Consider the following 17,133-nt stretch of genomic DNA (forward strand, 5'->3'; position numbering starts at 1 on the left):
CAAGCCACGGGTTAACGAGGTCGTCATCCTGCCCAGCTCTTCCTGGACGTCGAGCATTTCCAAAATCTGTGCAACACGAAGACCCGCTGCAAAGGCGCCCCTTCTCCCTCCGGGTGTGGTTTCCTGCTCTCAGCTGCGCGTTTCAGCGCGCGGAGCTGCTCGGGAGAGTCGCGCTGGGCCACGCACGACGCTCACATGGCCTCGAGGACATCTCCTGATCGTCACGGCCGGTCCTGAGCGCCCGCCGGGGAGGCTCTTGTGTTTACTCCGAACAACGGAGGCCCCAAAAAGCCACATCTAGGCAGCGAGCCGCGGCGCTCCCCAACCTCTGCGGGAATCAGTAGACTGGAATAATTATAGGATAATATGATGATAAGGAGGAAATTCACTGTAGCTGGAGTTAGCGGGCTGGGAGCAAACGTTGCCAGTCTCGGGAGAAGCTGTTTGCTGCTTCAAAGGAGAAGAGCAGATGTGGCCGTCCGGCCCTGAGTCCGGCAGTGGCCAGCGGCCTCCGGCGTGGTCCATGAAGACCCCCAGGGAAGCGCCCGCCCAGCCAAACCCCCCACAGAGGGCCGGGGGCTCTGTTGGGTGGGCAGGAGTCTTCCCAGACCTGCTTAGCTCTCGGGGGCAACGCAAGAGCCCGAGTTGCTCGGCATTGGAGCCTGAATGTCTTTCTGCTTCAAACCCAGTAGACAACGCCCTCATCAAGAACCCCCTCACCGAGAACCCCCAAAGCACCAGGCAGCTCACGCACAGCGCTGATGGCCACAGGTTTCCCGGGCATCGGGCTGGTACAGAAACTCCAGCAGCCCACGCTTGGGGTGGAATCCCACTGAGGCCAGCCGGCACCCCCGGCCACCAGGGGAGTGTCCCCCACCTGGACACGCCCTGCGGCCAGGCAGGAAGAACACGACAGTGCTTCTCCTTCAGGCAGAGACACGGTGTCACTGAGGGGCGGGGACAGGTGCTGGGGGCTCAAAGCGCGTGGACAAGCGGAGCGTGTGAGAGAAGCTGTGTCCTGGGGGCACCGAAGCCCGAGATGGGGGGACCTGCCTGCCCAGGGGGCTGGTGCTAACCAAACCCCACGTCCTGCGCCAGGGGAATGGCTCCCTTGGCAGCATCTGGCAGGAGAAGCTGCGTGGCACGTTCCATGGGGCCCAGGGGTCACAGGACAGAAACAAGAAAGCCCGTGGAGGATAATGGGGGGAATCTAGATAAATCCAGGGCACTGCAACTGCTCCCCCTGAAGAGCTCCCCCCAGCGGGTGTGGGGGGCCGATCAGCACCTCGAAGGGCTTCGCCCCTGACTGGCCCCACACCTGTTCTGGAAACAGGCCACTGAGCAGCCACGTGAAGGGTGGGAACACCGAGCAGTGGAGTGACCTGTCCAGTGGAGGCCAGTAATTAGAACTCTGTGGTCAAGCTGCCCGAGGGCTGTGAGCAGGGCTGACCCGGGTGGCCTGTGCAGCAACATATCCCTCAGCTACCTCCCAGTGGCCTGCTGGCCTCGTGGGATGGAGGCCCGGGGGACAGAGGCCCGGCTATGTCAGTGGACACTTGACGTGACCAGACCTGGCCAGGGCTCATTTATCCCCTGGCCCCACACACGCCCAACTGATATGATGGCCCACGGAGCCCCCGAGTGTCAGGGTCACCCCAGACCTGTGGCTGGCAATGCCAATGAGGCGCCAGTATTGGGGTCCCCTCCCCTAGGGCAGGGTCCTGAGAGTCTGTGGCCGTGGGCAGGGAGGGCTGGTCTTCCAGGAATAGGCCCCTTTGCGGGCAGGGACACTTCCTTCTCCAGGCTCCAGGACACCCCGAGTTACCCATGAAGACTTTAAGGATGCCCAGCTCCTCCCAGTGACCCCCTTTTTTACGCCACATGAAGCATCTCAACACCAGCTTTGGCCTGAGTCCCATGGAAGCCACCCTTCTCTGCCGATGCAGCTCCTGCAGGCCTCGGGGTGAGGCCCCGGCCCCCTGCCATCCCCTGAGCCCCCCGACCCCTGACCCATGGGACAGGTACAGGCTTGCTCTGAGATCCCACCTTCTTGGGTCACCTGGGCTCTGGCATGTACTGAGACCATGTTACAGTCAGGAAAACGCAGGTGGGCTCAGGCCGAGGTGTGGGCAGCCCACAGCAGAGGCCTGAAGAGGGAGGACAAGCTGGGAGGGAGGGTCAGCTGCGCCCCCTGGGGGGACAGGAGCCGGCCGTGGCCACAGGAAGGGCTCGGCTGGTCCAAACTCCAGCCAGGTTGCAGGAAGGGGTGAGAACACAGGTGGGAAAGGAGAGCGACCCTGGCAGGGGTATTGTAGAGGGAAACTGAGGCAGGAGTCAGTTACATAGTCCAGCCCAGACAGAGGGGAGTGTCTGAGAATAGTTAGGGACCCCAGGACTCTCGCCAAGACTCTGAGCCCCAATTCCTGCCATCAGAAAGGCGAGATGGGGTCTCCCCGGTGGCACAGGGGAGATGTCTCAGCACCGTGAAGCTTTCGGCAGACCCTGCAGCACGAGCTCGATCCTTGCCCAGGGAGCTGACCCACAGGACACAGCAGAACTCTCCTGTCTCCCCGCTGCTCCCCTCAGTATTGAATTTCTATGGATCTTCCTGTTGTGCTCCCCACTCTGTCTCTGGGGAGTCCTCTCAGCGCTCCACCTCTGTCCTGCACCCCAGGTCTTGTATGCATGCATAAATAAATAAATCTTTTTTTAAGAAAGGCCAGTGGGCCCTTCCTGGCGGCACAATGAGTTAGGACGCAGATCTGCAAGCTGGCCATGGCCGCTTGAGTGCAAGTTCTATCCCCAGCCCTGGAGTGACCCACAGGGCGCAGCAGACCCCTCCTGTCTCCCCACTGCTCCCCTCAGCAGTGTGCTTGGTCGATCTGCCTGTTCTGCTCCCCACTCTGTCTCTGGTGAAGCCTCTCACCACCCCTGCACCTGTGGCCTGCACCCCGGTTCTGTGTGAATCAATAAATCAATCTTCACAACAAAAAAATGGCCAAGATGCTGAAACGCATTCTTCTCAGACAGGCCCTCAGCATACACCGCTGGAAGAAGTGACCAACTCCCAGGGTTGATGTCCTGCTGCCTGAGGGGTGATGTCCTGCTGCCTGAGGGGTGATGTCCTGCCGCCTGAGGGGTGTCTCAGGGTCAGCAGCTCTGCTGCCCCAGGCAGTACTGACCCATCATAGCCAGATAGTAACCTGCCCTTCCCCCAGCCACAGCTACCACCCCTACAGGTCCTTCTTCTAGAACATCATGTGGTGTATGCGCTCTTGCACTGGCGTCTTTCCTCAACACCGTGGCCCTGAGAATCATGCCTGTTGTGTGGCCTCACAGCTGACCCCTCTTATGGCTGGACAGTGTTCTCTGATGCAGAAAAATGCATTGAAGGACACTTGGATTCTTGCCAGATTTTATAGACTACGAATAATGTCATCCTAAATATTCACATGGATCCCACTTCTGCAAGGTAAATGCCTCACTCTGGCTCTGCTGGGTCAAATGCTCACTGTCCTCTCAACTTTATAAGAAACCGACACTTTTCCAGTGTGACCGCACAATCTCCAACTCACATCAGCAGTGCAGCAATGCCTGAGGGTTCTGGTTGCTCCACATCTTTGCCAACACTTGGTGTTGTCGTTTTTCTTATTTTAGCCATCCCAGTAGGGACCAATGATCTTTCTTTGTAGATTTACTAATAGCTTGTACTTCCCTGATGGAGGATGATGCTGAACATCCTCTTTTTTTACATTTCTTCTTTGATGACGGGCCTGTTCTGTATTCTGAACTATACAGAAGACACTTTTGTATTCTGGATACAAGCCCTTTATCAGATATGTGAATCGCAAATATTTCCCCCTAGTCTGCAACATGTTCATTTCTTTCCACTTCTCTAAATTATAAGGTTTTTAGAAGGATCAATGTGCGGACGCAGTAAGTTCTATTAAAACTAAATAGGCATGTGATCGCCATGTCAATCAGAGAAAGCGACGCAGAGAAAAGCTTGACTTGGGACTCAGACAAACCTGGGCTTTGGATCTTGGGTCAGTGACCTGCTAACCGCTCTGCCAGGATAATCGCTTTTTAAACAAGTTATTTATCAATTTTCTTGCCCCTTGTTGAAGTAACATTGGCTTACAACAACGTATGTGGCTTATGTACCTTCGCAGATGTATGTCAATACACCGACCGCCATCGCTCTGTACCCCAGGACGTCGGTCCCCTTCTTCTTTTCGTCCCCATTCCAACCTCCCTCCCTCCAGCAGTCTCTCGCCACCATTCCATATCTGCGTGAGTTCATCTGGCCTTGACCTTTCTCTTTCTGACTTTCTTCACTTGACGTCAGCCCGCCACTACATCACACATTGCCATGGACTATTTTGTAAAATGTTCATTTCGTGGCAACCCCCAGGGGCTTGGCTTGACATTTCCAGTCCAACCTGGTGACCCTACTGGGCGCACCTGCCACGCCCTTTAGCGTCTGTCTATGACCCTGTGTTTTGAACACCCAAGTTGGGATGGCCAGACTCAAGTCTTCTTCATCTACCAGAATTCCAGGGTGCTGCTTGATGACTGACTGACGGAAGGAATGAACGAATTCACGGCATGCTCTGCCTGGAGCTACAACAAGACTTCCCTGGAGCACCCACTGGCAACCCAGTCCCAGAATGTACGCCTCAGCTTTGCACCAGGACCCTGCTTGCGAGCGGCCAGACAGGCATCTTTGACAAGTTGGATGCCGCCTGGAAACTTGAATGCTTCGCATCTATTTACTTTTACCACATGCCATAAAAATTAAAAATACATTGTACCACAAGTGCTGTATTTAGAGTCTCACTTTAATTACATTCAAGTGTGTTGCTAAATAGTCTTGAGAAACCCTTAATGACCAGCTGTTCTAGCCTTTTCCCATATGTGAGAAATGGTTTCTGAAATCACATTCTGGGACAGTAAGGTTGTATAATTAGACAGTGTATAGTTAACACTTCTCGATGTTCCCCTTAAACTGTGGACCCTTTACGCTAACATATTGTGCGATTCTGCCACTTGGCGCCATACAGCAACATGGCAAGCCAAGACGCGGGGAGAGGAGGTGCCACAGACACGTTGCCCGGGCTGTGTGGCCTCATCTTTTTCATCGTGGGGATGGCAGGCTGCTGTGCGTGTGTGTGCTATGCAATATTCAGCACGTTCAACTGACAAACTTAGTGAAGAGGGCTGTAAATTTTTAATATTCCCTTCATAATGCCATTGATCTCGGTGAATTAGATGGGAGCATCTCTTTTGCAGTCTGTAAACAAAGAGCTATCAGCAAACACACAACGACCCCTGAAGGAGGCGCAACAAAGCGACAGCCACCCCCGGTTGCAGATTTTTTTTTATTAAGATTTATTTATTTATGCTTACAGAACTGGGGTACAGGCCAGAGGGGCAGGGACGGTGAGAGGATTCAGCAGAGACAGGGTGGGGAGCAGAACAGGCAGATCGACAAAGTCCACTGCTGAGGGGAGCAGCGGGGAGACAGGAGGGGTCTGCCGCACCCTGGGGGTCCCCTCCGGGGCGGGGATCGAACTCATGCTGCAGGGGCTTTAGCTTCTCAGTGCTGTGCTTTAACCTGCTGAGTCACCAGGGAGGGCCCAGAAGCCACATGTGACATTGCTTCTAGGGGTGGTGGGAATCGGGATTTTAGCCACCCCCAAATGGGACTTGGGAGCCGGAAGTTGAACAGAGACCTCCGGTGCTTGTCTCCCTGGTTTGGCTCTGAGCCTGAGGAGTTGTTTTGAAACCATAGTAATATTTTATGTGATTAGATTCGGCTAATTCTGTGATCTTCACATGTTGACAAGAGACTGAAATAGAAATAGAAGATGAGGAGATGGGAAAATATCCACTAAGTAGTATTTTCAGGCTGGTTCTCTTCTTCCCCAAAGAAATGTCCTTGACTTATCCCAAGACACAGGTCAAAAACGTTAAGTCTGGTTTCTGATCGAGAACCGTCTGTGTAAATGTACGAAGAACATTGCAGAGCTGAAGCTTTCTTGGGTCCCAAGTTTTTGAATTATTTTCTATAAAGACCTACTAGAGAGCTTCGCTGTTGTAAGACCGATTTGCATCATTTCTATTTTCTAGACTCCAATTTCCATTGTCTTGTTTAGAGTAAGCCCTGACCATTGTAATCGTGGTTTGAACCTTGCTTTGAATCCTCAGTTAAAACGTTGTTCAATCAGGGCCCTCCCTGGGGGCGCAGCGGGTTAAAGCACAGCACTGAGAAGCTAAAGCCACTTCAGCATGAGTTCGATCCCCACCTGGAGGTGACCCCCAGGGTTCCCCCAATTCCTAGCCAGTTTTCCTCCTCTCTGCCAAGTTCAATTATCCAAACCTTAGAGTAAAGCTAAGAAAATCATACTTAAGTGCTGAAAAAGTAAATAGAATAGATCAAAACACTACAAATAAGCTGTATTCTTTTAGTTTTTTTTTAAAGATTTATTTATTCATGCATACAGAACTGGGGTGCAGGCCAGAGGTGCAGGGGCCGTGAGAGGTTCCCCAGAGACAGAGTGGGGAGCAGAGCAGGCAGATGGACGAAGTCCACTGCTGAGGGGAGCAGCGGGGAGACCCGAGGGGTCTGCCGAGCCCTGGGGGTCCCCTACAGGGAACAAAATCAATGTTCAAAACAGGCAAGAAAGATGACCGAGGTGACCGTGAAGCAGACGACCAGGAGACCCGGCCGTCCAAGGCCCAGTGCCCACGGCTTTGCGGGGGGCCTCTGTACCACCCCCGGCCCCGCCCAGGCGCAGCGACCCTGGCCCCTGACCCCAGGAGGAGGCCTGCAGAGCGCTCCCAGCTGGCCACAGCTGCCCTGGCGGGGAGATGGGGCCCAGCGCAAGCACCGCGGGGCATGGTGGGAAGGATCCAACTGGGGGATCGGACTGGCGCTGACGGGGCTGCGGACAGCGTCATAGCGCTGCGCTTTAACCCCTGCGCCCCCGGGGGGACCCCAGACTCAGGAGCATTTTGACAGGCTCCAGAGCCACACTGCTCTCAGTGCAGCGTGACCTCCCGAAAGCTCAGGCGAGACTGGGACCCCTCTTGCTCTGGGCTTCTCCTCCTGAGCTAGACACCGCCCCCCCAGCGTCTGCCCAGCGGCTCTCGGCCCTCGCGCCGCTTCTTCCCCTGCCCCAGACACCGTGCTCCCAGTAGCCGGACGTCACTCCTTAAACGTGTTTTGCTTTGCTCAAAGGACACCCCCCTTCCCCGTGCCTGCTCCGAGAACTCCTGCTCATGCGTCAGCGCCCTCCACAGCCCCTCCTCGCTGGGGGTCCTCCTGGACTCCATGCTCTCCCTTCTCTGCCCGCTCCTCCCCCTCCGCACTCAAGAAGACTCACTCCTGCCTTTAGCTGTATCCCCTGGAGCCGGGCTCCCCTGTAGCCCATTCGCCACATGACGGGTGATATTGGCTGCGTGTCTCCTGCACACGAGGATGCCAGACCGCGCTAGGACACGGGCTCTCTTGCCCCCTTCCGTAAGTAGGAGTTGAGGAAGCCCCAGGAATACTCCCAAGTCTCAGAACTGAATCAAAAGTACACGCATTAAGGGCTGCGACCGACTCTTGAACTGTAAGATCTTCGAGAGAGACGAGATTCTCCTTCGAGCCACAGCGTGAGACTCGGCGACCTGCCTCCGACCTGCCTCCTTAGCTCGGAAAGGCCCCTTTTCCCTCAGCTCCTCTGTGATAAAAGGGGGTTCATTCCTTGAAGCCAGGAAGACTCCGGGGAGCCTGGCACCGAACCACGTGTCTGAAAAGACCCAGGTAAAGGCCCAAGGGTTGAGGGATATGAGAAATTCAGTTTTCTGCCCTATGATGGGAACACGCTCCAGAGTATTTCTGCTCCGTGCCTCTCACAGACGCTTCCGAGTCCGGATCTCCCGCTTCGTTGCCCTAAAGAATCGTCCAGAACAGGGCATGGCCCCAGCCTCATGCCCCTATTCTCCTGGCGCTTCTGTCCCACAGAGGCAGGTGGTAACTGCGACCCACAAAAACGAAAACACTGCTCTTCAGGCTCTTTCCAGAAAATGCCACGGCTTCGCCTAGAAGTGGCATTTTGTTTCGTGAACAATACAGACACCTGAGGCTCACCTTAGGCCACACGGAAACTGTAGAAATAAGTCCTGGTCATTTGCACTTTGACGAAGCCCTGTGCGTGACTGTTCACAGATGCTTTGTGTTTATTTTTATCTTCTTTACCTTGGCGAGCCCAACCCTGGCCCGCCATGATGAGATGAAGTCACGCTTATGCTAAGAGAATGAGGGCGGGCAGGGCGAGGACACGTCACCTGGGCCGAGTAGAAGTCACGGTGAGTAGAAGTCACGGTCCACCCCAGGAGCCCTCTCGGGCACGCACCTGAGTCTTTGAGCATGCAGGTCGCTTCCTTCCAGCTTCAACCTGACCTCGGCAAACGCAAATGCTACCGATTCTCTGTGTTTCTGAAATGGTGCAAAAATTTCCAAGAATGTCACACAGTGTGTGTCTTGATCTGCATAAACACGGTCATCTTCTCACCGCTTGGGCTAGGCAGGGGGAGAGTCAACTCATCAGAGAAATGGTGCAGATGGTATTTTTGGCATTGCCAACCTGCATAGATCAGAGATGCATTTATTTACATGACTTTGCTTGCACGGTGATCATTTAGCTGGGTCCTGGCTCACACTTAACCTTTGAAGGGGGGCGGGCGTTTGCCCGCCATTTGCCGTCAGGATCATCAGAAGTGGGTCCCCCACAGGGCTCAGGTTGATGTTCCTATTTCCTCCTACCTGCAAAACCCTCGCTTCTTGGAAGCACTGGGTATGTTATCTCGTGGGTCCAGGAGGGGGTGGGCTGTGCCAGATTTGAGCACCATTGCCAAAGCCACGACTCAAAGCTCAACCGCACACACAGCTTGCCCACGGAGCTCAAGCCTCCTGGCTGCCTGGCGGTGTCTCTGCACGGCGTGACCTGAGGTGCCACAGGCTGCAGACGCTCAGGTGAGATGCGGCGCTGGGCAGAGGGCCGCTCACCATGGCGGTGGTGACCAGACTGGCCTGGCCCAGCTCTTAGCCACGCGTTGGGTCTAATTTTAGCAAAACGATGCCAAATGCATCCGTCCTTAGACCATGTAGGTTAAGCACTTGGGAGACGCAGAAACCAGAAGACACAAAGAAATGAAACAGACAGGTGGGAGGCAGGGGAGAGACGGACGCCCAAGGGGAAGCTCCAGCCGGCGAATCCCGGGGCTACGAGGAGGACAGCTCAACTAGCTGGACAGCTGGACGGTCACCCACGCACCTCCATGCCGCCGTGCCTCACATGTTCTAGCTCCGAGGGGCCCTGGCCAGACATAAGACCCCTGGTGTGGGTGCTTTTAAATTTCCTTTTCTCGCTGGGTCCTTCTGCTAGGCATGATGAGGGTGGACGCCCTTGTCCTGTTCTGGTCCTGGAGGAAAGACTTTCACCCTTGAGCGCCCTTGATGGCAGCTTCGGCTTGTCAGATGTGGCCTTTATTCCGATTGTCTTTTCATGTCCCGCGGGTTGAGGGTTTTTGTCACGCACACATGCCGGATTTTGTTCAATGCTTTCTCCGTGTCTGTTGAGATGATCTCATGATTTCTATTCGGAAAGAGCGGGACCACCCGCGAGCAGACAGACATTTCCAAGGTACGTAAAGTTGACTAAGTGCAGAAACTGAAATTCTGTTGTCATCGAGTATGAAAATTCAGTTTTTCTATATTTCTTTTAAAAAAATAGTTACTTATTGATGCACACAGAACTGGGGTGCAGGCCAGAGGTGCAGGGGCAGTGAGAGGCTTCACCAGAGACAGAGTGGGGAACAGGACAGGCAGATGGACGAAGCTGAGGGGTGCAGCGGGGAGGCAGGAGGGGTCTGCCGCACCCTGGGGTCCCCTCTGGGACGGTGGGCCCGAATCACTACTGTCCAAACATACAATCAAAGTTCAAAGAAATGAGTGTTACAAGGCCCACCTAAGTAGCTAACTAACCAACCACCCGACGAACCAACTCACCAGCAAATAAAATTCCTCTCAGCCGCGGTGTAGACAGATTACGCTGACACACAGACTCTCACTTCACAGTGACTCAAATTTACACATTTGGGTGAGTGCTTACCAGCTTGGCCAGAAGAGCCGTGTCAGATGGTAGATGGCTCTGGGGTGGGAGGACGCAAAACAGAGGGTCATGCGTCCTCTGAAACAGAAGGACAGAGCCGAGGCCCCTTCCCGGGACAAGACCCAAGTGCTCAATGGAAGGCCGAAGTCCAGTGAATGAGAAGGTTGGACTAAAAGCGCCGGTCTACTTTTCCTAGGAAGAGACACAACGATCTGGTCTTTCTCATCTAGACGAAAAGAAATAAACATCCATCAGCAATTCGAAAACATTCATAGTCTAGCCACGGAAATGCACTACTTTGAGCATTTTCATTTCTTTCTAGAAACAGGCAATCTAACGCAGGAAAATGGCAGACAACTTGTGAGTCAAGGAAAGAACAAGATGAAGAAGACACCACAGTTGTTTTCTTTATTCTGAAGTTACCGTCCACAGAAGAGAGCAGACAAAAAGAGCATTTATAACTATTGGAAAAGAGAAGAAATGATCGCTTTTTTAAGGTAGACAATGCAAGCATTTACTAGAAACCCATGAGAATAAGTTGAAAAATTATTTGAAATAGTTAGGGAGTTTAGAAAACTGAATATATGAGCTAGGTGTCAGGAGTGTTCAGCTGAAAACAAAAATTCCATCTGCAGTCAGTGAAAGCGCGGCTCTGTAAATCAGCCGCTTCAGTGCGACTTCGATCCCCGGCCCCGGAGGGGACCCACAGGGCGCGGCAGACCCCTTCTGTCTCCCCGCTGCTCCCCTTAGCAGTAAACTTCTTCAGTCTGCATGTTCTGCTCCCCGCTCTGTCTCTGGGGAGTCCTCTCACCGCCCCTGCACCTCTGGCCTGCACCCCAGTTCTCCTATGCAAACATAAATAAAATTTAAAAAAGCAAATCTGTTAAAGCAGGTAGAAAATCTACATATGAGATTAACGAACGATACTTTCCAGTATTAGCAACTGGTCCCTCTGTGTGACCCGTTGTGTGTTGGGTTAACTCTAATTGCCAAGATACTTTAAAAACAGAGCAGTGCTATGGTTTTGATGTTTTGGTTTTGATCATGGCTTTAGAAAAACTAAAAAAGAAATGGTGTTCAGGAGACAATAATTAGCAAGCTAATTAAGATCTATTTGTGTTGTTATTTACGAGTCGCTTATTGAGCTTAACTAAAAAATTATATTTTCATTCAAGGCACTAGACCCACAATGCAACAGTGAGACAGGTCAGGAAAGGCACCATGTCTTAGCTGGGAGATAGTGGACAAGACACTTCACCCATATAACAACCCGTCTTGATTGTTATCAAGACGGAAAAACCGAGATCTGGCAAGATTAATCAATACCGGCATTGTCACAGAGCCAGAAGCTGAGATATCGGGACTGTCAGCCCTATAAACTGACCTCACCTCTCCAACATTCAAAAACTCCATAATGTGTTGTATCAAAAGTAGCTGGCATGATGTCGTTCAGAGTATAGATGTTTCAGAGGTCCCCCCCCCCCAGTATTAGACAGTACAGGTTTATTTGAATTTCATAGTAAGACGAGACAAGCTAGTGTCTCCATGGTTCTTTTATTTTAATAATAGTTTATTTTTACATCATTTTGTGCATTTTTCCATCTCAGTTGTAATCCCCGTGGGCTTCCCATCACCAAATCACCCCTGTGCCATCACCATAGTCCAGTGTACTTCCTCCCCACCCACCATTTTTGATCCCATTCCCCACCCCACCCCTATAAAATGTCTCTGGTCTATAGCTGTTCATCATTATTATTATTATTTTCTCACCTGGTCTTTTATGCTCCTGCCATGAGTGAAACCACCCGGTATTTTTCCTTTTCTTTCTAGCTTATTTCACTCAGCACGATCCCTTCCAGCTCCATCCATGTTGCAGCAAAAGTCCTGCATTTATCCTTTTTGATGGCTGAGTAATATTCCACGGTGTATATGGACCACGCCTTTTTAACCAGTCATCTACTTTTGGGCATTTGGGTTGATTCCATGTCTTTCCTGTTGTAAATAAAGCAGCAATAAACATGGGGGGTGTGCATGAATCAGTGTTTTTGTGTCTTTTGGGTAGATGGATCTCCAGATTTTAAAATCTCAAACCAATAGCAGATTAAATCCCTGCCACAGGGTAGCAGCAGGAATTGATGACCATGCCTTGTTCTAAGCACCTGTGTTCCCTAAGGAACCCTACTTTGCAAACCAGGATTACTCAGGCAGACGTGGTAGCGAGAGCCCAGGCCATGGGGTGGGGAGGAGGGAAGCTGCCCTATCGGCCATGTAGTGATGGGATCATGGGTCTTTGGTTCGCTTGAGCCATTATAGAGCAGTCCCTTAAACTATTAACATCAGAGAGAAAGCCAGAATGGGCAGCGTGTCAGAAAATACAGTCACTTATAGTCACTTAGTCAGATGCATCCTGCTCCAACCTTTAAAGAGCTCGGTGAGGGTCTAAAGAGACCCAAGGGGGTCTCTGGCACTTTTATATCCTTTCTCCAGCACCTAACATTTTTAGCCATCTTCATCACAATTTCATTGCATCATTCCACAAAGAAGATCTGTAAGATGGAAGCATAGTTAAATTCATTTTTCTATCTTTTTTTTTTTTGCTTTTGAGTATTTTATATCTTGCCCGTAACTTTGGGAAGACCCTATCAGGGCTTCCATAGTTAATGAAAGCAAACTAAAGCAAATAATCACCTTCCAGGACTTCTTTCAGCATATTCTAATTTTTTAATGGAGAAAATGCATTCTTAAATTAAATATGCATAATAAGGAATAGTAATAATAAGAATAAAGTGCAATATGTGAGATGAATCTAGTGTTGTAAGCAAAATGCATTTGATTTGCTAAGGATAAAAGCCGGCTTGAATCAGTAAGAATCAGTGCAAAAAAGAAAAGCTTCATAATGCTCATAAATTGTCCATAATTGTATGGATTTTAAATATAAAAGTTGGCAGTGGCAAAAGCTAAAAGCCATTACGAGAGATACTATTGTAGAGTTTAGTAGGAGCAGTAAGTCGCAATCTTATGAGGAAAAAACAAACCTCGCTCGAGTTTTCTAAAATTTTGATAACCACACTTGAGACTTATCTTGATGTTTACGACAAAGCAAACATTGTTCCGCAAGGCATGGTCTAATGCATACATGAATCATGTTTGAAAAGAGCTACTAATTAGCATGAATACTCTTCTTCCGTGAAGGTCGTTTATTGCAAAGTTCTTTTTTCTCCTTTTCTCCCATTGAATATCGCTAAAGGAAGCTCAACAACAGCCATTAGTTGAAGAGACTAGTTTGTTTTTTCCCTGACATTGGGTCATAGTTTTAAAGAGTCTTTTTCTCCCGCCAAGGAGACACAAAAAGATAATATTTAAGAGCAGGGGAGGAACTTTCCACGATTTCAATTTGGGGTCGGGTGGGTTCTTTTATTTCTCTTTTTGTTTTTCTTTTTAGCATGGATAGTTCGAGAAACTTAGCTAAGATGGATTCCTAAGAATGATTAGGGAACAACGTCCCGTGCTAAAGTGTCTCTTGGTAAATACCTTTAGCGGTGGCTTTATTTTCATCTGTGGGAGTTAATTGTGGGTGCCATCTTGGCTGGGAGATGATTCTCAGCTTCAAGAGTGAGGAGATGTGGACTCATGTAATCCATTGAAGATCTTATGCGCAGAGACTGACGTTTCCCAAGGAAAAAGAGTTCTGTCTCAAGAATGCAGTGCAGAAACTCTTGCTCTCATTCAGTTCTCTGGACACCCTGAGGGGCGTTTCAATAAATTTAAATAAAACGAGTAAAGTGTTCTAATGCAAACACGCTCTCTTAATCACTTGGCCTCTAAAACGACTGGATTTTGGACCTGGTTTGCATGATGTGGTAGTGGACGATCATACTGTGGTTTCTGCGGGCATGACATCAGGTCACCCCTCTGACCCAAGCCCAGGCCACTTCAACCCAATCGACTTGTGGTTAAAGGATCCTCTTGAGGATGCGACCCTTGGGATGCACTACTGAGTGGGGAGACTGTAGGGGTTGACAGAGTGGCCCCGGTGAGCTGGGTTCTGCAAAACACCAAGCAGCATTTGTAATAGCTGCTTTTACATAACCTCTTAAGTTTGGAACTACGTTTTTCAAAAGTCAGGATTAAATAAAGGCCAGGTACCTAGTTGCTTTAGCCTGTAATTCTGTGTCCCCAATAGCAGTGAGTGGAGAGATAAGACTCCCACCCCCAGCCCCATAGAGCTGGACGGCTTGCTATGTACTCGCAATACAGGCTGACTCTGAAAAGACCATTGACATTGAGACAGAAACAACGGAAATTAGCATTCCCAGCATTCCCCTCTTCTCTCTTGGGAAGTCCAAGATCAAGGTCTAGCAGCTTTCTGCACCCTCCATGGCCTGTCTTCAGCATGCACACATGGAAAAGGGGGGGTGGGATTGTCCATCCTCATGGCCTCATCTAACCGGAGTTACCTCTCTAGCTCTAAAATCCAAGGGAGGTGGGAATGGGGTGGTAGGCTTTCCATACAAGTTTGGAGAGGGCACCGTTCAGCCCCGGTTTTTTTTTGTTTTGTTTTAAAGATTTCTTTATTGATGCACACAGAACTGAGGTACAGGCCAGAGGCGCAGGGGCGGTGAGAGGCCTCACCAGAGACAGAGTGGGGAGCAGAACAGGCAGATTGTCCAAATTCACTGCTGAGGGGAGCAGCGGGGAGACAGGAGAGGTCTGCCGCGCCCTGTAGGTCACCTCCGAGGCGGGGATCGAACTCGCGCTGAAGTAGGGCTAGCTTCGTCATGCTGCACTTTAACAGCTTTGCCACCAGGGAGGGCCCAGTTCCGCCCTGTTTTGTCCTCCAGGTATTTCCTTGCTGAGTGACCAGCCACCTCCAGCACCTCTGCTGAGAGTCTGATTCATCATTAAGATGGCTCTTTCTTCCAAACTGGGTGGTGTTGCCTTGGCCTAGACTCGCACCAACCCGGGATAAGCCTGACCAGGCTTGGGAAGCCAGAGGAAGCTAAGAGGTTCAGAACCAAGACGTTTCCTCCAAGGAGTGTTCCGTCCGGGAGGTTGAATTCTTCACGGTTTGCTTGGCTGTCAGAACACTTTGTAGCTGTATTCGCGAACAGACATGGTGATCGTCCTCAAGCAGACCCCTCGACGGCCCGGTTCCAGCAGCAGAGACACTGACAGGACAATCTCGCAGGCGTGTGGCTCACAGGGGCACGGTCACACCCAGCTCACGTGGCAACCTGTGGCATCCACCAGACCACCTCCAAGGCCCGGCCAGGTGCGGAAAAGGTAAACTGACTTTTGCGTCAGAGAATCCAGTGGGTGACAGAGAAGGAATGGCCCAAGGATGGGGTTTCGCTTAGAAAACACCAGGTGAGGAGCCCGAGTGGACAGCTGAAGCTCTGCTCTTAGCGGGAAATGTGGTTCACTGCTCAGCCCCGAGGGGGCCGCTTCACCTCACCTTGACCTCTCCGAGAAGGAGGTCCCTACATCTCCCTGCCTGTTCTGTCGGACATGGCAGGGTGAAAATGTGATAAACAGCTGTGCTGCCCAGGAGGCTTCCTTTCTGCAAACATCTGTTTCTCGAATCTGGCCATGGGAAGGCATAAGAGAAGAGGGAATTTCAGTCGATGAAGTCAAGTGGAGAAGAGGTGGCCTCATTTTTTTGTTGTTGTTCTGCGTCGGAAGGTTGCAAGCCTGTCTCCCTCTCTTTCCAGATTTCCTCTGATTCTGGGTTGACGCCCGACTCCAGTTTGGGGAGATCATGTGGCTGTTTCTTCTGGTTCTTTGCTCTGGTGTCCAGTTGTAAACCTTCTTTGGAAGAAACACCACGTGTGTGGATAAACACATGAATCTAGAGTCAAGATCAGAGGAGCCTGATCACGTCCCTGGAAGACGTGAAGATCATTTAATCTAAAATTCAGAAGCAAATCCAGAGAATGCACGAGTTTGTCTAAGGAGCATCCTATGGTCTGTTCTAGAATGGAATATAACGAGATTCAAAGCTTCCCACCTCAGCCCCTGGGCTGTCCACACTCACAGTGGCTGAAATAGAATTGGATCCTGTGGTTCAGCACACAGATTGCATGATGTCCACTCTCCCATCACGTGCTGCAGTGGGATGATGCTCTGTGTTCAGAAGTGCCCAGGTGTGGGGTCTGGAAGGATTCCCCTTGGGCCCTAAGTGTCTACCAGGCTACCCTGTAAACTCACTCTACAAAGAGAAAGGCCATAGAATCTCCCATGATCAAGAGAGACACCCTGTTGAATGAGTGCGGATACCTCAAAGGCAAGAGGTGGAAGATGAGGAATAGAATGGACACAGAGTGACCCTAACCTGGGCAGCCCATCAGTGGAGAAGCCTCATAACCGTTAATCTTATGAGTGGACAGTTGATCCGGATTTGAACGACACCATCTGGAATGGCTTCCATTTCCCTAGGAGAGAGAATGAAGGTCTAACATTCGGCTTAGTGGTGACCACATGGCAACCTAGTACTTTGGGACAGGGAAGTTTCAGACCTTGGCCCATAGTATCTCTTTTTTTCTTTTTTCTTTTTCAAGATTGATTTATTTATGCCTACAAGAACTGGGGTACAGGAATGGAGGGTAAGAGGATTCCCCAGAGACAGATTGAGGAACAGAACAGGCAGATCGACCGAAACACACTGCTGAGGGAGCAGCGGACAGGTCAGGAGGGGTCTGCTGCGCCATGTGGGTCACCTCCCTGGCTGGGGATTGAACTTGTGCTGCAGTGGCTCTGGACAACTTCATAGTGCTGCGCTCTAACCCATTGTGCCACCAGGGAGGGCTTCTATCTCCTCTTGCAGTTCATTTCCAGACCATCGCTATGAAGACATGATAAAAAGCATGCTTGAGTTTCCAATGAAGCGTTAGGTACTTAGTGGGAGAGCAGGATCTCTGTCTCCATTACAGAGAGAGGGAAGTGCCGTATCTTGGCCTTGCTTGGCTCCCTC

This window comes from Condylura cristata, unplaced genomic scaffold (genome assembly GCF_000260355.1).
Source record: "Condylura cristata isolate star-nosed mole 26May11 unplaced genomic scaffold, ConCri1.0 scaffold00050, whole genome shotgun sequence".
NCBI classification, from domain to species: Eukaryota; Metazoa; Chordata; class Mammalia; order Eulipotyphla; family Talpidae; genus Condylura; species Condylura cristata.